Genomic DNA, 27,461 nt, shown 5'->3' on the forward strand with positions numbered 1-27,461 from the left:
CACACACACACACTCTCTCTAACACACTCTCTCACACACACTCTCAGACACACACTCTCACTCTCTCTCACACACTCTCACAGAAACACACTCACACTCTCACAGAAACTCACACTCACACACTCACACTGTCTCACAGAAAAAATCACACAGACACACACTCACACTCTCTCTCAAACCTTCTCACACACACTCTCACAGACACACTCTCACAGAAACTCACACAGACACACACACTCACAGACACACACACTCACAGACACACACTCTCACAGACACACACTCACACTCTCTCTCACACACTCTCACAGACACTCACAGAAACTCTCACAGACACACACTCACAATCTCTCTCACAGACACTCACACAGACACACACTCACACTCTCTCTCACACACTCTCTCACAGACTCTCACAGAAACTCTCACAGACACACACTCACACTCTCTCTCACAGACACTCTCACAGAAACTCACACAGACACACACTCTCACAGATACACACTCACACTCTCTCTCACACACTCTTTCACACACTCTCACAGAAACTCTCACAGACACACACTCACACTCTCTCTCACACACTCTCACAGAAACTTACACCGACACACACTCACAGACACACACTCACACTCTCACAGAAACTCTCACAGACACACACTCACTCTCTCTCACACACTCTCACAGACACACACTCACACAGAAACACACTCACAATCTCACAGACACACACTCATACAGACACACTCTCACTCTCAGACACACACTCTCACAGACACACACTCACAATCTCACAGACACACACTCACACAGACACACAATCTCACAGACACACAATCTCACAGACACACAATCTCACAGACACACACTCACACAGACACACACTCACACTCTCAGACACACACTCACACTCTCCCACGCACTCTCTCACACACTCTCACAGAAACTCACACAGACACACACACACACTCTCACAGACACACACTCTCAGACACACACTCACACTCTCAGACACACACTCACACTCTCAGACACACACTCACACTCTCCCACGCACTCTCTCACAGAAAATCACACAGACACACACACACTCACACAGACACACACACACACACACACACTCTCTCTAACACACTCTCTCACACACACTCTCAGACACACACTCTCACTCTCTCTCACACACTCTCACAGAAACACACTCACACTCTCACAGAAACTCACACTCACACACTCACACTGTCTCACAGAAAAAAATCACACAGACACACACTCACACTCTCTCTCAAACCTTCTCTCACACACTCTCACAGACACACTCTCACAGAAACTCACACAGACACACACACTCACAGACACACACTCTCACAGACACACACTCACACTCTCTCTCACACACTCTCACAGACACTCACAGAAACTCTCACAGACACACACTCACAATCTCTCTCACAGACACTCTCACAGAAACTCACACAGACACACACTCACACTCTCTCTCACACACTCTCTCACAGACTCTCACAGAAACTCTCACAGACACACACTCACACTCTCTCTCACACACTCTCACAGAAACTTACACCGACACACACTCACAGACACACACTCACACTCTCACACACACTCACAGAAACTCTCACAGACACACACTCACTCTCTCTCACACACTCTCACAGACACACACTCACACAGAAACACATTCACAATCTCACAGAAACACACTCACAATCTCACAGACACACACTCACAATCTCACAGACACACACTCTCACAGACACACACTCTCACAGACACACACTCACACAGACACACACTCTCACAGACACACACTCTCACAGACACACACTCTCACAGGCACACACTCTCACTCACAGACACACACTCACACTCTCACAGACACACACTCTCACAGACACACACTCTCACAGACACACACTCACAGACACACACTCACAGACACACACTCTCACAGACACACACTCTCACAGACACACTCTCACAGACACACTCTCACAGACACACACTCACACTCTCACAGACACACACTCACACTGTCACAGACACACACTCACAGACACTCTTACAGACACACGCTCACACTCTCACAGACACACGCTCACACTCTCACAGACTCACTCACACAGACACACACTCACACAGACACACTCACACAGACACACACACACACACACACACACACTCTCACAGACACACTCTCTCTCACACAGACACACTCACACTCTCACAGACACACGCTCACACTCTCACAGACACACACTCAGACACTCTCACAGACACACACACAGACACACACTCACACTCTCACAGACACACGCTCACACTCTCACAGACACACACTCAGACACTCTCACAGACACACACACAGACACACACTCACACACTCACACACACAGACACACACTCACACTCTCACAGACACACACTCACACTGTCACAGACACACACACTCACTCACAGACACACACTCACAGACACACACTCACACGCTCACACTCTCACAGACACACGCTCACACTCTCACAGACACACGCTCACACTCTCACAGACACACGCTCACACTCTCACAGACACACGCTCACACTCTCACAGACACACGCTCTCACAGGCACACGCTCTCACAGGCACAGGCACACGCTCACACTCTCACAGACACACACTCACAGACACTCTCACAGACACACACTCACAGACACACACTCACAGAAACACACTCACACTCACAGAAACACACTCACTCTCACAGACACACACTCTCACAGACACACACTCTCACAGACACACACTCACACTGTCACAGACACACACTCACAGACACTCTTACAGACACACGCTCACACTCTCACAGACACACGCTCACACTCTCACAGACTCACTCACACAGACACACACTCACACAGACACACTCACACAGACACACTCACACAGACACACACACACACACACACACACACTCTCACAGACACACTCTCTCTCACACAGACACACTCACACTCTCACAGACACACACTCAGACACTCTCACAGACACACACACAGACACACACTCACACTCTCACAGACACACGCTCACACTCTCACAGACACACACTCAGACACTCTCACAGACACACACACAGACACACACTCACACTCTCACAGACACACACTCACACACACAGACACACACTCACACTCTCACAGACACACACTCACACTGTCACAGACACACACACTCACTCACAGACACACACTCACAGACACACACTCACACGCTCACACTCTCACAGACACACGCTCACACTCTCACAGACACACGCTCACACTCTCACAGACACACGCTCACACTCTCACAGACACACGCTCACACTCTCACAGACACACGCTCTCACAGGCACACGCTCTCACAGGCACAGGCACACGCTCACACTCTCACAGACACACACTCACAGACACTCTCACAGACACACACTCACAGACACACACTCACAGAAACACACTCACACTCACAGAAACACACTCACTCTCACAGACACACACTCTCACAGACACACACTCTCACAGACACACACTCTCACAGACACACACTCTCACAGACACACACTCTCACAGACACACACTCACACTCACACTCACAGACACACACTCACACTCTCACAGACACACTCTCACAGACACACACTCACACTCTCACAGACACACTCTCACAGACACACACTCACACTCTCACAGACACACACTCACAGACACACACTCACACTCTCACAGACTCACACCTAACAAACACACACTCACACTCTCACCGACACACACACACACACAGACACACACTCACACTCACACAGACAAACACACACACTCTCACAGACACACTCTTTCTCACACAGACACACACACACACACACACACACACACACACACTCACACACACACACACACACACAGACACACACACACTCAAACAGACACACACACACACTCTCACAGACACACTCTCTCTCACACAGACACACACACACACAGACACACACTCACACTCTCACAGACACACACTCACACTCTCACAGACACACACTCACACCTAACAAACACACACTCACAGACACACACACAGACACACACACACTCTCTCTAACACACTCTCTCACACACACTCTCAGACACACACTCTCACTCTCTCTCACACACTCTCACAGAAACACACTCACACTCTCACAGAAACTCACACAGACACACACACACTCTCACAGACACACACTCACACTCACACTCACACACTCACACTGTCTCACAGAAAAAATCACACAGACACACACTCACACTCTCTCTCAAACCTTCTCTCACACACTCTCACAGACACACTCTCACAGAAACTCACACAGAAACTCACACAGACACACACACTCACAGACACACACTCACACTCTCTCTCACACACTCTCACAGACACTCACAGAAACTCTCACAGACACACACTCACAATCTCTCTCACAGAAACTCACACAGACACACACTCTCACAGACACACACTCACACTCTCTCTCACACACTCTCTCACAGACTCTCACAGAAACTCTCACAGACACACACTCACACTCTCTCTCACACACTCTCACAGAAACTTACACCGACACACACTCACAGACACACACTCACACTCTCACACACTCTCACACACTCACAGAAACTCTCACAGACACACACTCACTCTCTCTCACACACTCTCACAGACACACACTCACACAGAAACACATTCACAATCTCACAGAAACACACTCACAATCTCACAGACACACACTCACAATCTCACAGACACACACTCTCACAGACACACACTCTCACAGACACACACTCTCACAGACACACACTCACAGAAACTCACACAGACACACACTCACACTCTCTCTCACACACTCACAGAAACTCTCACACACACACACTCACACTCTCTCTCACAGACACTCTCACAGAAACTCACACAGACACACACTCTCACAGACACGCACTCTCACAGAAACTCACACAGACACACACACTCACAGACACACACTCTCACAGACACACACTCACACTATCTCTCACACACTCTCACAGACACTCACAGAAACTCTCACAGACACACACTCACACTCTCTCTCACAGACACTCTCACAGAAACTCACACAGACACACACTCTCACAGATACACACTCACACTCTCTCTCACACACTCTTTCACACACTCTCACAGAAACTCTCACAGACACACACTCACACTCTCTCTCACACACTCTCACAGAAACTCACACCGACACACACTCACAGACACACACTCACACTCTCACAGAAACTCTCACAGACACACACTCACTCTCTCTCACACACTCTCACAGACACACACTCACACAGAAACACACTCACAATCTCACAGACACACACATACAGACACACACTCTCACAGACACACTCTCACTCTCAGACACACACTCTCACAGACACACACTCACAATCTCACAGACACACACTCACACAGACACACAATCTCACAGACACACAATCTCACAGACACACAATCTCACAGACACACACTCACACAGACACACACTCACACTCTCAGACACACACTCACACTCTCCCACGCACTCTCTCACACACTCTCACAGAAACTCACACAGACACACACACACACTCTCACAGACACACACTCTCACAGACACACACTCACACTCTCAGACACACACTCACACTCTCAGACACACACTCACACTCTCCCACGCACTCTCTCACAGAAAATCACACAGACACACACACACTCACACAGACACACACACACACACACACACTCTCTCTAACACACTCTCTCACACACACTCTCAGACACACACTCTCACTCTCTCTCACACACTCTCACAGAAACACACTCACACTCTCACAGAAACTCACACTCACACACTCACACTGTCTCACAGAAAAAAATCACACAGACACACACTCACACTCTCTCTCAAACCTTCTCACACACACTCTCACAGACACACTCTCACAGAAACTCACACAGACACACACACTCACAGACACACACACTCACAGACACACACTCTCACAGACACACACTCACACTCTCTCTCACACACTCTCACAGACACTCACAGAAACTCTCACAGACACACACTCACAATCTCTCTCACAGACACTCTCACAGAAACTCACACAGACACACACTCACACTCTCTCTCACACACTCTCTCACAGACTCTCACAGAAACTCTCACAGACACACACTCACACTCTCTCTCACAGACACTCTCACAGAAACTCACACAGACACACACTCACACTCTCACAGACACACACTCACACACTCTCACAGACACAAACTCTCACAGAAACTCACACAGACACACACTCACACTCTCACAGAAACAAACTCACAGAAACTCACACAGACACACACTCTCACAGACACACACTCACACACTCTCACAGAAACTCACAGACACACACTCACACTCACACTCACAGACACACACTCACACACTCACACTCTCTCACACACTCTCTCTCAAACCCTCTCTCACACACTCTCACAGACACAAACTCTCACAGAAACTCACACAGACACACACTCACAGAAACTCACTCACACACTCTCACAGAAACTCACACAGAAACTCACACAGACACACTCTCTCTCAAACCCTCTCTCACACACTCTCACAGACACAAACTCTCACAGAAACTCACACAGACACACACTCACACTCTCACAGACACACACTCACACACTCTCACAGACACAAACTCTCACAGAAACTCACACAGAAACTCACACAGGCACACTCTCTCTCAAACCCTCTCTCACACACTCTCACAGACACAAACTCTCACAGAAACTCACACAGACACACGCTCACACTCTCACAGACACACACTCACACACTCTCACAGACGCAAACTCTCACAGAAACTCACACAGACACACACTCACACTCTCACAGAAACAAACTCACAGAAACTCACACAGACACACACTCTCACAGACACACACTCACACACTCTCACAGAAACTCACAGACACACACTCACACTCACAGAAACTCACACAGACACACTCTCTCTCAAACCCTCTCTCACACACTCTCACAGACACAAACTCTCACAGAAACTCACACAGACACACACTCACAGAAACTCACTCACACACTCTCACAGAAACTCACACAGAAACTCACACAGACACACTCTCTCTCAAACCCTCTCTCACACACTCTCACAGACACAAACTCTCACAGAAACTCACACAGACACACACTCACACTCTCACAGACACACACTCACACACTCTCACAGACACAAACTCTCACAGAAACTCACACAGACACACACTCACACTCTCACAGACACACACTCACACTCTCACAGAAACAAACTCTCACAGAAACTCACACAGACACACACTCACACTCTCACAGAAACTCACTCACACACTCTCACAGAAACTCACACAGAAACTCACACAGACACACTCTCTCTCAAACCCTCTCTCACACACTCTCACAGACACAAACTCTCACAGAAACTCACACAGACACACACTCACACTCTCACAGACACACACTCACACACTCTCACAGACACAAACTCTCACAGAAACTCACACAGACACACACTCACACTCTCACAGAAACAAACTCACAGAAACTCACACAGACACACACTCTCACAGACACACACTCACACTCACACTCACAGACACACACTCACACACTCACACTCTCTCACACACTCTCACAGAAACTCACACAGACACACTCTCTCTCAAACCCTCTCTCACACACTCTCACAGACACAAACTCTCACAGAAACTCACACAGACACACACTCACAGAAACTCACACAGAAACTCACACAGACACACACTCTCACAGATACACACTCACACTCTCTCTCACACAGAAACTCACACAGACACACACTCACACTCTCACAGAAACAAACTCTCACAGAAACTCACACAGACACACACTCACACTCTCACAGAAACAAACTCACAGAAACTCACACAGACACACACTCACACTCTCACAGACACACACTCACACACTCTCACAGAAACTCACACAGAAACTCACACAGACACACTCTCACAGATACACACTCACACTCTCTCTCACACAGAAACTCACACAGACACACACTCACACTCTCACAGAAACAAACTCTCACAGAAACTCACACAGACACACACTCACACTCTCACAGACACACACTCACACACTCTCACAGACACAAACTCTCACAGAAACTCACAGAGACACACACTCACACTCTCACAGAAACAAACTCTCACAGAAACTCACACAGACACACACTCACACTCTCACAGACACACACTCACACACTCTCACAGAAACTCACACAGAAACTCACACAGACACACACTCACACTCTCACAGAAACAAACTCTCACAGAAACTCACACAGACACACACTCACACTCTCACAGACACACACTCACACACTCTCACAGACACAAACTCTCACAGAAACTCACACAGACACACACTCACACTCTCACAGACACACACTCACACACTCTCACAGACACAAACTCTCACAGAAACTCACACAGACACACACTCACACTCTCACAGAAACAAACTCACACACTCTCACAGACACACACTCACACACTCTCACAGACACAAACTCTCACAGAAACTCACACAGACACACACTCACACTCTCACAGACACACACTCACACACTCTCACAGAAACTCACACAGAAACTCACACAGACACACACTCTCACAGATACACACTCACACTCTCTCTCACACAGAAACTCACACAGACACACACTCACACTCTCACAGAAACAAACTCTCACAGAAACTCACAGAGACACACACTCACACTCTCACAGAAACAAACTCTCACAGAAACTCACACAGACACACACTCACACTCTCACAGACACACACTCACACACTCTCACAGAAACTCACACAGACACACACTCACACTCTCACAGACACACACTCACACACTCTCACAGACACAAACTCTCACAGAAACTCACACAGACACACACTCACACTCTCACAGACACACACTCACACACTCTCACAGAAACTCACACAGAAACTCACACAGACACACACTCTCACAGATACACACTCACACTCTCTCTCACACAGAAACTCACACAGACACACACACAGACACACACTCTCACAGATACACACTCACACTCTCTCTCACACAGAAACTCACACAGACACACACTCACACTCTCACAGAAACAAACTCTCACAGAAACTCACAGAGACACACACTCACACTCTCACAGAAACAAACTCTCACAGAAACTCACACAGACACACACTCACACTCTCACAGACACACACTCACACACTCACACAGAAACTCACACAGACACACACTCACACTCTCACAGACACACACTCACACACTCTCACAGACACAAACTCTCACAGAAACTCACACAGACACACACTCACACTCTCACAGACACACACTCACACACTCTCACAGACACAAACTCTCACAGAAACTCACACAGACACACACTCACACTCTCACAGACACACACTCACACTCTCACAGAAACAAACTCTCACAGAAACTCACACAGAAACTCACACAGACACACACTCACACTCTCACAGAAACAAACTCTCACAGAAACTCACACAGACACACACTCACACTCTCACAGACACACACTCACACACTCTCACAGACACAAACTCTCACAGAAACTCACACAGACACACACTCACACTCTCACAGACACACACTCACACACTCTCACAGACACAAACTCTCACAGAAACTCACACAGACACACACTCACACACTCTCACAGACACACACTCACACACTCTCACAGACACAAACTCTCACAGAAACTCACACAGACACACACTCACACTCTCACAGACACACACTCACACACTCTCACAGAAACAAACTCTCACAGAAACTCACACAAACTCTCACAGAAACTCACACAGACACACACTCACACTCTCACAGACACACACTCACACTGTCACAGACACACACTCTCACAGACACAAACTCTCACAGAAACTCACACAGACACACACTCACACTCTCACAGACACACACTCACACTCTCACAGAAACAAACTCTCACAGAAACTCACACAGACACACACTCACACTCTCACAGACACACACTCACACACTCTCACAGACACAAACTCTCACAGAAACTCACACAGACACACACTCACACTCTCACAGACACACACTCACACTCTCACAGAAACAAACTCTCACAGAAACTCACACAGACACACACTCACACTCTCACAGACACACACCCACACACTCTCACAGACACAAACTCTCACAGAAACTCACACAGACACACACTCACACTCTCACAGACACACTCACACACTCTCACAGAAACAAACTCTCACAGAAACTCACACAGACACACACTCACACTCTCACAGACACACACTCACACACTCTCACAGACACAAACTCTCACAGAAACTCACACAGACACACACTCACACTCTCACAGACACACACTCACACACTCTCACAGACACAAACTCTCACAGAAACTCACACAGACACACACTCACACTCTCACAGACACACACTCACACACTCTCACAGACACAAACTCTCACAGAAACTCACACAGACACACACTCACACTCTCACAGACACACTCACACACTCTCACAGAAACAAACTCTCACAGAAACTCACACAGACACACACTCACACTCACACAGACACACACTCACACACTCTCACAGACACAAACTCTCACAGAAACTCACACAGACACACACTCACACTCTCACAGACACACACTCACACACTCTCACAGAAACTCACACAGAAACTCACACAGACACACACTCACACTCTCACAGACACACACTCACACACTCTCACAGAAACTCACACAGAAACTCACACAGACACACAGACACTCTCACTGCATCTGTAAGTCGCTTTGGATAAAAGCGTCTGCTAAATGAATAAATGTAAATGTTAAAGTAATGCAACACAAAAAATAAATAAAACAATAAAATAAAAGTTTAAATAATAATAATAATAACAATAAATGTCTGAAAGCTTCATACAATGTTTTAAGGAAATTCCAAATTAATTTATTATGGATTTTTAATTATTATTTATTAGAAGGCATTTTTGCAGGAACGGTGTTAACCCAGGAAGAAAAAAACTAAACTAAAACTCAAATGCAACCTAAAACACAAATTATAAAATACCAGATCATTTCAATGCCTAGTATGTAGCAAAAAATGTAAGAAAAACTAAAGCAAAAGCATAAATGAAGAGTCATCAAACCCTAAAGAGCAGGAAGTGGTCAGTTCTCCAGAGAGCCGTGTCCAGAGGATGAGAGTCACATGATCAGGTCAGGTGCTCACTGCCCGAGCCCCAGAACACCACACACACCAAATCACTAACCTGATTACAACAGACTGATGACAAAACACACCCAAAATAGTAATAATAATAATAAAAATGAAAAACCACGCTAAAACAAAACCAAACTGGAGTAATACTGGACGGCCTAAAAACTACCCTGCACTGAATCCTCTGTAAAACATTACTGTTCGTGTGAGGAAACTTTCTTTTAATCAGTCTGTGAGCCAGAACTATCTTCATCTGCAGTCTCTCACAGGACAGAAGAAGATGAGACTAACTCTCTCACATCGCTGCAAGATTATTACACAGTCTGTTAGATCAGACACCAAACTTAACACTATAAACAGAAAGAAACGTCCTTTTTAATTATATGCCAACCATCATATCAATTTATGTTTTTGTCAGATATTTACAATGCAATATTTATATGAAGTGTATAAAGTTATTGTGACCATGATATAATACAGTACAAAAGTGCATGTAGTGAAAGATGATATTATACAGCACAGTCACAGCACTAACTGGATTTTAACATCCATTTCAAATGTCGTGTGAATTTCATATAACTTTCAAATAAACCGGTCATTTCGATCAGATGTCAGCTTTTATAAGGGTTTGTGACATCTGACCACATTTACACTGAGTTCGTCCTGACAAAGAGAGCTTCATAAACACTAAAAACACTCAAACTGTGCTCAGATTAATTATGAAATAAAACACGACTGTAATATAACCAGATCAGAGTTTGTCAAAGCGCCTCAGATCTGATAATCACCAGCACACAGATGTTCGACAGTGTCTTATGTCTCGTGTTGTGAGGTATTAAAGTGTTGATGTATTAAAGTGTTATGAGGTATTAAAGTTGTGTGATGTATTAAAGTGTTGATGTATTTCGCGGTGAGGTGAAGTCTCTGTCAGGCGGCGCTGGCCTCACCTCACAGACGGAGCTCGGCGCTGTGTTTGACCGGGATCTGTGCTGTGAGAAGCGGCTCGGTCTCGTCCCTCGGCCCGCAGGCCTCCGTTACGCGCGGAGCCGCAGCTCAGTGATCCAGAAACGAACCAAACCGGGCCAAAATCTCTTCCCTCTGTCAGAGCACTCAGGACGCCGCCATCTTTCCTCAGCCTCCAGGCAGCGTTCTGCGCAATGCGCATGCGCACGGCTCGAGTCTCACGCGTCTGTCAGCTGACAGCTCAGACCAGAAGTGCAGCGAACAACCGAGGGTTACATTTATTACTCTGAAATGTCGCTGTTCTTCTTTCTTATTTGCATGCCCTAAATCTATCAACAGATTTAGACAACTTAACACATTTCAAAAAGAAAAAAAAAACATTATTATTGTTTTTGTTGTAAATGTGGCAAGCTGCTGTCGGGAATTTAACCCAGCGCCAACTATGGCAAGAAATATCTACGCCACCCCGGAAATTGGCCGGGGACCTACCTGTATACAATGTACCACCAGCACACAGATACGTGGTGGCTGAGACAGATATCAGACAACAGTATGAAGGATTCAACAATTTTTTCAAAATCACTTTTAAAGGTGCCATGTGCAAAAATTGAGGTAAAAATATCCAAAAAATGACCTACAATCATCAAAAGAATGAGAAGAAATAAGGGCGATGATGTCATTAAAAAAATGTCAAGTTATGCAACCATTCAGCCGTCAGCTACAGTATCACATCAGACAGTGCACTATAGACCCCCTGAGGAACAGTTCCACTCATTCTCTACTATAGGAGAGGAAGAATTGTATAAACTTGTTAAATCATCTAAACCAACAACATGTATGTTAGACCCTATACCATCTAAGCTCCTAAAAGAGGTGCTTCCAGAAGTCATAGATCCTCTTCTGACTATTATTAATTCCTCATTGTCATTAGGATATGTCCCCAAAACCTTCAAACTGGCTGTTATTAAGCCTCTCATCAAAAAACCACAACTTGACCCCAAAGAACTAGTTAATTATAGACCAATCTCGAATCTCCCTTTTCTGTCCAAGATACTAGAAAAGGTGGTATCCACACAATTATATTCCTTCTTAGAGAAAAATGGTATATGTGAGGATTTCCAGTCAGGATTTAGACCGTATCATAGTACTGAGACTGCTCTCCTTAGAGTTACAAATGATCTGCTCTTATCATCTGATCGTGGGTGTATCTCTCTATTAGTTTTATTGGATCTTAGTGCTGCGTTTGACACAATTGACCACAACATTCTTTTGCATAGACTTGAACACTTTGTTGGCATCAGTGGAAATGCATTAGCATGGTTTAAATCGTACTTATATGACCGCCATCAGTTCGTAGCAGTGAATGAAGATGTATCCTATCGATCACAAGTGCAGTATGGAGTACCTCAAGGCTCAGTACTAGGGCCGCTACCCTTCACGCTTTATATGTTACCCTTGGGAGATATCATCAGGAAACATGGTGTTAGCTTTCACTGTTATGCTAATGATACTCAGCTCTACATTTCTTCGCGGCCCGGTGAAACACACCAATTTGAAAAACTAATGGATTGCATAGTCAATATAAAAAACTGGATGACGAGTAATTTCTTACTGCTAAATTCTGAAAAAACAGAGGTGTTAATTATAGGACCTAAAAACTCCGCTTGTAATAACCTAGAACACGGTCTAAGACTTGGTGGTTGCTCTGTCAATTCTTCGTCATCAGTTAGGAACCTAGGTGTGCTATTTGATCGCCATCTTTCCTTAGAAAGCCACGTTTCTAGCATTTGTAAAACTGCATTTTTCCATCTCAAAAATATATCTAAATTACGGCCTATGCTCTCAATGTCAAATGCAGAAATGTTAATCCATTCATTTATGACCTCAAGGTTAGATTATTGTAATGCTTTATTGGGTGGTTGTTCTGCACGCTTAGTAAACAAACTACAGCTAGTCCAAAATGCAGCAGCAAGAGTTCTTACTAGAACCAGGAAGTATGACCATATTAGCCCGGTCCTGTCAACACTGCACTGGCTCCCTATCAAGCATCGCATAGATTTTAAAATATTGCTTATTACTTATAAAGCCCTGAATGGTTTAGCACCTCAGTATTTGAATGAGCTCCTTTTACATTATAATCCTCTACATCCGCTACGTTCTCAAAACTCAGGCAATTTGATAATACCTAGAATATCAAAATCAACTGCAGGGGGCAGATCCTTTTCCTATTTGGCGCCCAAACTCTGGAATAACCTACCTAACATTGTTCGGGAGGCAGACACACTCTTGCAGTTTAAATCTAGATTAAAGACCCATCTTTTTAACCTGGCATACACATAACATACTAATATGCTTTTATTATCCAAATCCGTTAAAGGATTTTTAGGCTGCATTAATTAGGTAAACCGGAACCGGAAACACTTCCCATAACACCCTATGTACTTGCTACATCATTAGAAGAATGGCATCTACGCTAATATTTGTCTGTTTCTCTCTTGTTCCGAGGTCACCGTGGCCACCAGATCCAGTCTGTGTCCAGATCAGAGGGTCACTGCAGTCACCCGGATCCAGTACGTATCCAGACCAGATGCTGGATCAGCACCTAGAAAGGACCTCTACATCCCTGAAAGACAGCGGAGACCAGGACAACTAGAGCCCCAGATACAGATCCCCTGTAAAGACCTTGTCTCAGATGACCACCAGGACAAGACCACAGGAAACAGATGATTCTTCTGCACAATCTGACTTTGCTGCAGCCTGGAATTGAACTACTGGTTTCGTCTGGTCAGAGGAGAACTGGCCCCCCAACTGAGCCTGGTTTCTCCCAATGTTTTTTTCTCCATTCTGTCACCGATGGAGTTTCGGTTCCTTGCCGCTGTCGCCTCTGGCTTGCTTAGTTGGGGACACTTCATCTACAGCGATATCGTTGACTTGATTGCAAATAAATGCACAGACACTATTTAACTGAACAGAGATGACATAACTGAATCCAATGATGAACTGCCTTTAACTATCATTTTTGCATTATTGACACTGTTTTCCTAATGAATGTTGTTCAGTTGCTTTGACGCAATGTATTTTGTTTAAAGCGCTATATAAATAAAGGTGACTTTGACTTTGACTTTATGGTGCTGCAGAGATATCAACCTTAATTAGCATTAGCATTACTAGCCCCAGCCCGACAGGTGTCGTAATACCAGTTTCGCCATGTGAGGCGGTATGCGGGCAACACCACCAGCCAACCTGCAATACACGAATAACTCGCACGGCTTGTGGGCGTAATTGAATCTGATGTCAATAGTGTGGAAAGTAGAGACCACTACTTCATTTCAGTTCAGGGAATAGAGCGGAAGGATGACTGAAGCCCTTGGCAAGAGAACACCACCCGCTACAGGGAAATAACCGCGCTCGGAAACAAAAAACAAATCCGATAAGAAAAGGAGCCGAACCAGAGTAAACATCGGCACTGCTTTCAATCGCTGGAGACAACTGATGGACCTGAAAGAAATGAGGTTTGACACCGAACTTGCAACATTTCTTTTGGATTGGTAAGTTAGATGCTGTTAGTATTTCGCTAGAAGTTTGTTTTATATGTTTGTGTATTTTTTTTCGGGAAGTTATAACATAGAAATGTATCGAAGGCTGTTCGATAAACATGCTAATGTTTGCGATGGCTAACCGTAGCTGCGTTTGATAATTAGCTAGCTATAACTCACCCATTTTTTTATATCATAACTAACCTGCTCTGTCTAGTCTGTTGGTCTCTGTGTCCTCTTTGCTTCGTGGTTTTTCTGTACGTGAGAAAATTGATGTGTGGCGTGAAAGCGTGTGAAAAGAGTCAATTGCGTGTGTCTCACGGTGAATGCTTGAGAGTTGGCAGCTCTGGTTACGTTGGTTGGCACTAGCTTGGTCAACATCAGCTGTCTGATGTAGACCAATGATGTTGACAGAATGCTGTCTGTCAAATTAATTTAATTCAAATAATGTGTATATACAACTCAAAATGTAATATGAACAAAACGAATAGGAACATATTCACTGGTAAAGGTGAAGGGGAGTAGCTCGAAGATGTCATGTTTCAAAATCACTTGACATCACCCAACGTTCCTCTGGAGGCAAAACGTCCTCTTAGGCTTCGGCTATGGCTGTAGGGTTGTTGTGAAGGTAGGGGCGGAGCATAGAGACTATGCCGTTTCTCGTTTGTTACTCTAGAGTAGACCAATTCACTTTATTGAGGCATACTGCCCCCATCTGGTATAGAATGTGGAGTATGACTTGATTTTTTTGCCAGACATGACATATGGCACCTTTAATACATACAAAATTTAATATTTTCATAAGCAGTAAAAAAAAGATAGGCGTTGAACATAAAAAAACATGAAATGCAAACACATTTTTCCAACTTCAGAACTGGGGGATTCAAGTTACTTATCCAATGAACACAGCAACCACTCGTGCTCTCACAACACAGCACCAACACCTACGTTGTGAACACTGCAAATCTACAGCCGCACCACCACCACACACAGGACACTGACAAGGACTGGTACCCCAATTCTGAAGGGAAAGGAAACAAAACAAGATAACAAACAAATACACGCATTCACACACATACACACGCAGTCACATATGCACGTCAAGGTATAGTTTATCAGAAACACTTATCACTTGCTGCCTGACGGAACCAAGGACACCATGTTACACTGGCAATCCTCACTCACTGGTACTCACAGACTGTGGGCAGCATAACATCTTGTGAAGTGTCAACAGTATGCATATACAAAACAAAATACAATAAAATACAACCTTCAATGAAGCAGTTCAAAAAGAAATCCTCTGACAAAGAACAGTCAAGCACAATGGTCGTGTCAAACACTTAGGGATTCGTCACTGTAATTACCCCACCACAAGTTTTTGGTCAATAAATATTTAAGGGCAATGCGTCGCTTCAGGCCGGGAACGCGATCGTTCCGGTCATCAAGGTAATCCCCGTGCACTACAAGGAAGTCGGTCAATTAAATCAGAGTCCAATTAGATCACCAAAAGCCTGCTGCAACACCTCCTGGCCCCCCGTGTCACTAAAAACACAAAAACATTTTAAATGCAGAAATATAATTTACCGCCTCAGAATCCCCAGCAAACACCTACATGTACACCTATATGAGACATACACATGTGACATACCTGCAGATAATGACTCGCACTGACCCGCGCACTCAGTGGCGTACGAGTTGGAGGTTTGCAGAGATAAACGTTTATCCGCATCTAAAATCTCTCCTCAGCCACACTGCAAATTAAACGGGTGTCAAATTACCCCTCCCGACAACAGATAGTTATGCTGCCACTGCCACCAGTAGCTCTTACCTGCTGGACATAAACATGGCGCACAAAGAATGACGTCACGTCCGAGACCCCAAATGACACGCTACCTGGATGTCAATCACATCCCCTTTTATATAGGTGGAATGTACCACTTGTCCCACAAAAAATGGTTGATCACATCACTACATAAAGATTGAAAATGTGTTATTTGCGAGCAGGGCGTAGCCAGAGCTGTTTTCAGGATGCTCAGATGAGACAAATAGATTTCTCTGAGGTGGACAAAAATAAAAATCTAAATCTGGTTATAGATCCAGGGACGGTCACGAACCGTTTTTTCCGAAATATCCCAAAACGTGTTAGCTATATCCACCTGAGAACCAGAAAAAATAAAAAAAATTGTGAATTTTGTATTTTTTGTTTTTTTAATCATTGTTTAGAGCATGAATTTTTTTTAAAAAATACAATTTTTGAAATGTTTTTTTAATATGACGAGTGTAAAGACAATCGACTCTACCTGCACGACTCCACCGAGCAAGGACACCGACAGGGCACTTGAGTATTGCTTCCCCCCCCTTTCTTTACTTTTTGTATACCTTGTTCTCAAATATCTTACACCTGTAGTCACTATGTGCTTTCAGATCTCTACTATCACTACTAACACAGAGCTACTAACTACTAACAGAGCACGCTACGGACGTCGCAGGAAGGCCTGTCTGACAAACCTACGGCCTGTCCCTCTGACCTCTACTACTACGCTCTCTATTCCAGTTGGTCTCTGGAACTGCCAGTCTGCAGTTAACAAAGCAGACTTCATTTCTTCTCTTGCTACTCATTCCGGTCTCAACCTCATGGCACTGACAGAGACTTGGATCAAACCTGAAGATACTGCCACCCCTGCAGCCCTCTCCACTAATTTCACTTGTTCCCACACTCCTCGTACCACTGGGAGGGGTGGAGGAACAGGTCTCCTTATATCAAAAGAATGGAAATTTGATCTTCAGCCATCACCTACAGGTACTGGTTCATTTGAATCACATGCCATTACTGTAACCCACCCTGTTAAAATCCATTTTGTGGTCATTTATCGTCCCCCAGGTCAATTGGGAAACTTCTTGGAGGAGTTGGATGTGCTGCTATCAAACTTTCCTGAAGATGGTACTCCTCTGGTACTGCTTGGTGACTTCAACATCCACCTAGATAAACCCCAGGCTGCTGACTTCAAAACTCTGCTCGCCTCATTTGATCTCAAGCTAGTGTCTACTACAGTGACTCACAAATCAGGCAACCAACTGGACCTCATCTACACGCGCTGTTGCTCTGTGGACAACTCTTCAGTTGCTCCACTGCACACCTCAGACCACTTCCTCATTACTGCTAACCTAGCACTTACTCCTGAAGTGCCTCACACTCCAACGCAGGTCACCTTTCGACGGAACCTACGCTCACTCTCTCCATCTCGCCTATCTTCTGTGGTTTCATCCTCACTTCCTGCACTCTCTCAGTTCTCTGCTCTGGACACGAACAGCGCTACGGACACTCTTTGCTCCACTTTAACATCTTGCTTGGACAACTTTTGCCCACTGTTGTCTAGACCAGCACGCACTGCCCCATCTGCCCCCTGGCTGTCTGAGGTTCTCCGTGAACATCGCTCTAAACTCAGGGCTGCAGAGAGGAAATGGCAGAAATCAAGAAACTCTACAGACCTCAGTGTGTATCAGTCTCTCCTCTCTTCCTTCTCTGCAAATGTCTTCACGGCTAAAACATCCTACTACCACAACAAAATTAACAGCTGTTGTGACGCTCGGACACTCTTCAAGACTTTCTCTTCTCTTCTTGATCCACCGCCACCACCTCCTCCATCGACTCTTACAGCGGACGACTTTGCAGTTTTCTTCACAAATAAGACGAGATCCATCAGCGGCCAATTCTCCACACCGCAGACTGAGGACAACTTCACAATGACCGATGCACACTCTTTCTCCTCCTTCTCCCCACTCTCAGAGATGGACGTCTCCGAACTTCTCCTGTCCAATCATCCTACTACTTGTCCACTTGATCCGATCCCCACTCACCTCCTTCAAGCGATCTCTTCTTCAGTCATACCTTTGCTTACTCACGTTATCAACTCCTCTCTTCACTCTGGAACATTTCCCTCAGCATTCAAGCAGGCTCGGGTAAGCCCACTGCTCAAGAAACCATCACTAAATCCAGCGCTTCTTGAAAACTACAGACCGGTATCCCTTCTTCCATTTATTGCAAAGACACTTGAGCGAGCTGTGTTCAACCAGTTTTCTATATTCCTTGTACAGAACAACCTCCTGGACAGCAACCAATCTGGCTTCAAAAGTGGCCACTCAACTGAGACTGCTCTGCTCTCGGTTACTGAAGCCCTGCGACTAGCAAGAGCAGCTTCAAAATCCTCGGTACTCATCTTACTGGACCTTTCTGCTGCTTTTGACACTGTTAATCACCAGATTCTCCTGTCCACCCTCAGAAAGATGGGCATCTCTGGAACAGCACTCCTGTGGGTTAAGTCCTACCTCTCTGACAGATCCTTCAGTGTGTCTTGGAGGGGTGATGTTTCAAAGTCACACCACCTTGCTACTGGGGTTCCTCAAGGCTCAGTACTTGGACCACTTCTCTTCTCCATCTACATGACATCATTAGGATCTGTCATTCAGAAGCATGGCTTTTCTTATCACTGCTACGCTGATGACACCCAACTCTACCTCTCATTCCAACCAGATGACCCGACGGTAGCTGCTCGCATTTCAGCCTGTCTGAGTGACATCTCTAGCTGGATGAATGACCATCACCTTCAGCTTAACCTTACGAAGACAGAACTCCTGGTGATTCCAGCTAACCCATTGCTTCATCACAACTTCTCTATACAGCTGGGCTCATCAACCATTACTCCTTCGAGGACAGCTAGAAACCTAGGAGTTGTGATGGATCATCAGTTAAGCTTCACAGACCACATTGCTACAACTACCCGGTCCTGCAGGTTTGCCTTATACAACATTAGGAAGATTAGACCCTTCCTGTCAGAGCAAGCAACCCAACTTCTTGTCCAAGCTCTTGTTCTCTCCAGACTGGACTATTGTAATGCTCTCCTGGCGGGCCTTCCTGCATGTACTGTCAAGCCTCTGCAATTGATTCAGAATGCAGCAGCGAGGGTTGTCTTCAATGAGCCAAAGAAAGCTCACGTTACTCCGCTCCTCATCAGGTTACACTGGCTACCAGTAGCTGCTCGCATCAAATTCAAGGTACTGATGCTAGCCTACAAGACGACCACTGGCACGGCACCAACTTACCTAAACTCATTGGTTAAATCTTATGTGCCCTCCAGAAGTTTGCGCTCTGCAAGTGATCGACGCCTTGTGGTACCATCCCAAAGAAGTTCAAAATCACTCTCAAGGACCTTTTCCTGGACTGTCACCAGCTGGTGGAATGACCTCCCAATCTCAATTCGTACAGCTGAGTCTTTACTCATTTTCAAGAAACAGCTAAAGACTCATCTTTTTCGCCTGCACTTAACCAACTAACACTAGCACTTTTCCTTTTTTTCTTGTCTTTTTAATTAAAAAAAAAAAAAAAAAAAAACCCTACCTATGCGTTCTATACTAGACTAACTGAGACGTGTCATGGCACTTGTATACTGTTGTTGTTCTCTTGTTGACCTGACTGCTTCTGTTGTTCTCATTTGTAAGTCGCTTTGGATAAAAGCGTCTGCTAAATGATTAAATGTAAATGTAAATGTAAATATATATTTTAGTCTTATATTATGTTCAGGGGGCTGTTTGATAAAGGACGCTAACAAAAAAGGGGATTAAAGTCCATAACCTGACTTGAAATGACCTAACAAATCAATCGGGACTAAGGGGGCTTTTACACTGGGCTCGTTTGCTGCAGTCCGAGCCCGAGCGCGATTGTTCCCTGTGCCGCCCGCATCGTTGGTATGCTTTCACACTCGTTAGGCTTGTTTGAGATGAGCAAAATCTGCACAGAACCGAACACCGGTGATCACCGCGAGATGCATGCCGGTTAGAAAAGTGTCCGAGTTACGTCCGCCTTGCTCTGATGTCATGCTGATGTGTGCCAAAAAACTCTCGCGACGGCGAGGCGGCGTTGTCGGATTGAACAGTCGAGCTGTACTCGACCCCAAACATCCATTATCCCATTTAATTATCAAGAACTGTGATGAGAAACTTTTCCATCCTGGTCCAGAGAGAGTTTTCTCAGAACTTCGGCGCAATTGCTGGATAATTAGAGGGAGACAAGCTGTAAAAAAACATCAGTGGTCTTGTTTGCAATGTAGGAAGTGGAGAGCTAAGCCATCTATCCCTCAAATGTCAGATCTGCCAAGCTCCAAGCTCCGGTTGTTTAAACCGTTTAAACCGCAGTTGCTCTCCACCATATGCAGTAAAAGAAATGGACACAGCGACCCCATTGGATTCAACGGAGACAAGAAGGCTGCATCCGAAAACTGAAAAATGCTGCCTTCGAAGGACGCATTCCAAGGTTGTGACGCATCAAGGCACGTCCGAAATCAATGTTAGCTTTACTTCCTGTCTCCTGAGATGCCTTCATCTGGCTGATTTTTGAAGGCAGCATATATGTATCCTTCGCTGCCTTTGATATCCCACAATCCTGTGCATTACATTCTGTGAGAGTTAAGCAAAAAAATAAAGATGGTGTCTGAAAGTTGCGGTCGGTGGTCAGTTTGTGTGTAAATGTATGTTTCTGATTAACGTTTTCCACTTTTGATGTAATTTCTAGTGAGGAATCAATATTGCAGTAATGAAATAGTTATCACCAAAGCTCTATTCTGCCTCAGAAGCCTTTACAAAATATGTTTCGTGAGGTGCCTTCATGCAAAAATGCTGCCTGCAAAGTCATTGCCTGATATGACAGCGAGGCAGCAAGTCACCTGCCTAAGTTTTCGGATGCAGCCGAAGTCAATTAGAAGCACTTACTTCCTGTGGGTCGAGCATACTGTGCAGACTCAAACTGAGCTTGATATCGTAGATGTCACGTAAGCAACCTGTCTGACAATTGTAAATCTTCTAATCGCTGTGCCAAGAGAAATCTGAATCACCCATCGAATCTTGCAGACGTAAGTAATTTTGTCCCGTTGCTTTTATGGACTCTCTATGGGCTTCTCCCTTGACTTCATGCCTCCACGTCCCCCCGATAGCATCATAGACAGTAAAAGATTGCCTGTGAGCTTCTCCTGTCCATACGGTAATTTCTCTACTGTGCGACAGAGAGTCACAGGTTATGATGCAATCGTTAGCCTATTTTTACAAAAACTGCTTCTACGGGAACATAACGTAAGATACAAGGTAATGGAGCCTTTTATAAATTTTCCTGTTTCTTTAGAAATAATGAATGGACAAATGGAGTCTTTAAAGGAATGCTAACAGCAGGTGGGGGTCCGCTAGCCAATGGCGGCACCCAGGGATGCTTCAATAAAATATGAAACCCTGCCCCCCTGCCCCCCTGCTCTCCACCAGCTGCGCTGATCAAAAGCATGATGGGAAACGACTGACTGACGACACAGCTTCATGCTCATTGGCTGAGAATGTCAACTGATACATTTTCTCTTTATTCTAAGAATTAGATTACACATTTATTTATTTATGCGAACTGCGAACTGAACAAAAACAAAACACGCATAGTGAAGTTAAGAATTAGGACATGCGTTTATTTTATTAAAATTTCCTCTTAATTAGAATTCTTCCTTGTTGCAATTTTCTATTTATTCTATTGTATGTTTGTGTGAATTAATAAATCAATCCATTAAAAATATATATGCACACATACATATCTAAATGAACTCTTTAGCCAGTATGCCTCATCTTTGTGTGGTTTCATCTGAGAAGTGTCAAGTGTCACATGATGACAAAACAGTGGTATTTCGATTACATCCACTTCGTCTGCGATAAAAACGTGAGATTCAGGAAGTGTACGACTTTAAAGGTCTTTTTGACCCCTCCCCTTACATCAGCCGCCTACTCTCTCCTACATTTCAGGCGAGGCAAGGCGCATCTCAAACAAGCCTATTAATATCGACAGTGTTACGCATGCACGAGATACTTTACTTCCTGGACAAGTGCCTACCCCAGTCCTTGTTGCTTGCACATTCACGCGAACCGCGGCACAGCTCAGGAGCAACCAAACTCAGACCATCTTCTCCAGGTAGTCTCAGGTTCGGTACCCCAGTGCGCACCAGGGTCCGAGGACAGCGTTCACATTAGCGATTTTTCATGCGAACCGTGCCCCGTTCCGCACTAAACTGCCAGTTTGAAAGCCCCCTAAAGCTTCTCTCTCAAAACTCTCAAAACTCCCATTAAAACTACTCCAATCTTACTTACATTCGTACGCACATCTGCACTTTGTTGTTTCAGACGAGATAAATTTTAAAATTTCACTTAATGTATTGTTTAACTATTATGTACCTTCAATATCACATGTCACTCATCTCAGTTCATTGCAAGGTATTAAAGCAGACCTCAAACAAACAGACATTTTTATTATTATAGTGGATGTGTACGGAAGTTGGATCTCTTTCATAGGCTACTGAATGAATAAAATAAATAAATCATGAATTGGAACAGTGTTACAACTAAACTCACATTAGTTTTGCCCCTGCTCAGCCCTCCTGTGAGAAAGCATGTCCATGAAATATAGGCCTGTTTGTTAATTGTGTTTTTATATATAAATGTGCTGGATGTTTGTGTCAGTGATCTGGCAAGCCGGTTTCAGCCAATCAACAACGCTTACGTTCCCCTGAGTACTAACCAGCCACACCTGCCCCGCATCAATGATCCAATCAGAGCACTTTAAAACACTCACCCCAACTTCAGTTCTCCATCAAGCCTCCAACAGGAACAGTCCCTTCGTACTTGATTCCTGAGCTCCTGACACTTCACTGCCGACCAGACGTAACGTATACTCACCCTTTTGTAACACTAACCTGTGTCCTTGTTCTGCTGCCCTCAGGACCACGGATCCCCTTATCGTTACCTGCGATTCAACGGTCTCTGTAGTCTCCTGTGTATATCCCGAGCTGGTATTAACTTCGGCCTCTGTGAAGGAAGAGAACATATATGAGTGAGCTGTGACTGTGGCTTTGACACTCCTGAATCAAACGTACTCACCTGTATACAATCCAGTCCCCTGTGTTCATCGTACTGCCCACACTTGAAGACACAAATTATTCACAGAGCACTTGTATATTAAATAAACACTGTACTGAATTCACCTACCTTTGTCTCCCGTGCATATCCTGACAGAAGGCTTGACCAACACCGAAAAGGATGAATTCAGCACAGTTGGAGGACAGCGCTTCCGCTAATCCTGCTTCTACGTTGGTATATATGGCAAGTTCAGTCTCACGACCAGCGACCTTCTCCGTTCGGGAGGAAGATTGCAATGGGTTTTTTATTACAATGTTCACTCGCACTTGAGCAGCACGCACACCAATACCCTACGGAGAGATCGAAAATCTCGTTCATAATACAACAACTGTCCGGACCAGCACTGAGATGGGCCGAAGCTCTATGGTTTCAGGAATCCACAATCACCTCCTCCTTACAGAATTTCATCGGCCATTTCAAGGAAGTGTTTGGACGTCCTGTTGGAGATTCTTCGCTCAGTGATCAACTCTTAAACTTGCGACAAGGTAAAAAGACCATCTCAGAGTATTCCCTTAAATTTTGGCCGCAGCGAGTGGATGGAATGAAAAGGCTCTTCTGACAGTGTACCGACGAGGACTAAACCCTGCACTCCGACTCCAACTCGCCATATATGATGACAATCTGGGGTTAGAAAAATTCATGCAACAAGCTCTCCGAGTTCACCTGAGATCCCAATCGGAATGCACACACCACAGATAATGCTCCTCGCAGAAACGTACCTGAGAAAACCCCTGAGCCACAGCCGGAAAAGATGCAAGTAGATTTCCAACGTTTATCCCCAGAAGAACGAGATCATCGGCGGGAGCTTAAACTGTGTCTATACTGCGGAAGTGGTGAACATTTTATACGCACCTGTCCATCTCATCCTCCATGGTTAGTGGTGAGTTTGGTTTTTCCTCAACCTTCTGTAGCAATCCAACTAACCATATGTGTGAATCTGAGGTTTAGAGGTTTCGATGTTGAGGCTACTGCCATTGTCGACTCCGGATCGGCTAGCAATTTCATTTCAGGGAAGTTCGTTAAGACCCATCGTCTCCAAAGGACTCGAACTCCAAAGCCATACTCCATCTATGCAGTGACAGGCGAGATGATAAATAAAGGGTACGTGACATCACAGATAGCACCAATCACCCTCTGTGTTGAGCATAACCACCTAGAACAATTCACCCCATTTATTCGCACTAATAGTTGAGCTGAACTGATTTTAGGCCGCCCTTGGGTGATCCAACATCAGCCTTCAATAGACTGGACCACGGGGAAAATTCAAAAATGGGGCTGTAACTGCCATGCCACTCAAGGAGCATATTCCACACCATCCATTGATGACCATCCTGTCCTGTCTCCATGTTAATAAATTCCACGTCAATTGAGAGTCCCAAAGAGAACCTATCTGTCAATGTCCCATCTTGTTATGCCTCTTTTGTAGACGTCTTCAACCCCCTAGCAGCCTCCAAGCTTCCACGACATCGCCCCTGGGATTGTGCTATTGACCTAGTCCCTGGAGAGACCATTCCCAAGGGTCGAATTTACTCCTTGTCCATCCCGGAACAAAACGCCATGAAGGAATATGTAGAAGAAGCCTTAAAACAAGGGTACATCCGACCGTCCACTTCCCCATCAGCTGCTAGTTTCTTCTTCGTCCCAAAGAAAGATGGAGGGTTACAACCGTGTACCGACTACAGAGCTTTAAATAAGATAACGGTAAAGTTCAGGTATCCACTTCCTTTAATCCCATCCTCTCTTGAACAGCTCGTATCTTCTACTAAACTAAACTAAACTAAACTAAACTTACGGAGCACATACAACCTGGTCAGAATTCGGGAAGGAGATGAGTGGAAAACGGCTTTCATCACCCCCGCTGGGCACTACAAATACTTGGTGATGCCGTAAGGTTAAGTAAACGCCCCCTCAGTATTCCAAAGCTTCATGGATGAAGTCCTCCGTGAGTATCTGAACTGTTTTGCTCTTGTTTACATAGATGACATACTCATTTACTCTCCCAATGAAAAGGATCACCAGTGTCACGTCTCCAAAGTGCTTCAACATCTCAGAGAGTTTTCTTTATTTGTAAAGGCGCAAAAATGTGCCTTTCACCAACCATCCATCGAATTCCTAGGGTATAACATCAACGACAAAGGGGTGAAGATTGATGACAGGAAAACCCAAGCGATCACTTTGTGGCCAACTCCCAAGTCCATCAAGGAGCTTCAGAGGTTCCTGGGCTTTGCCAACTTTTATCGCCGCTTTATTCATCAATATAGTATGATTACCGCACCACTCACTTCTCTCCTAAAAGGAAAACCAAAGACCCTCCAGTGGAACCCCGAAGCAGGCCTTCCAAACCTTAGAGACCGCTTTCACAAAAGCTCCACTACTTCAACACCCAGACCCAGAGAAGAAGTTCATCGTGGAAGTGGACGCCTCCACAACTCGTGTCGGCGCCATCCTGTCCCAGTATTCCGAGAAAGCAGCCAAACCTATTCCATGTTCCTATTTTTCCAAGAAATTGTCCCCAGCAGAGAGAAACTATGATATTGG

General features: G+C 45.1%; 1 protein-coding gene across 1 annotated transcript in view; it reads right to left on the reverse strand.

The window, feature by feature from the left end:
• The window catches only part of LOC132127493 (dnaJ homolog subfamily C member 13-like), a 120,038-nt gene extending 107,445 nt beyond the window's left edge, over nt 1-12,593 (reverse strand). The window contains exon 1 of the mRNA XM_059539394.1: nt 12,384-12,593. The gene's annotated coding sequence lies outside the window, so the exon portion shown is untranslated. The remainder of the gene's footprint in view (nt 1-12,383) is intronic.
• Nucleotides 12,594-27,461: the final 14,868 nt, after the last annotated feature.

Source organism: Carassius carassius, chromosome 45 (assembly GCF_963082965.1).
Source record: "Carassius carassius chromosome 45, fCarCar2.1, whole genome shotgun sequence".
Lineage (NCBI taxonomy): Eukaryota > Metazoa > Chordata > Actinopteri > Cypriniformes > Cyprinidae > Carassius > Carassius carassius.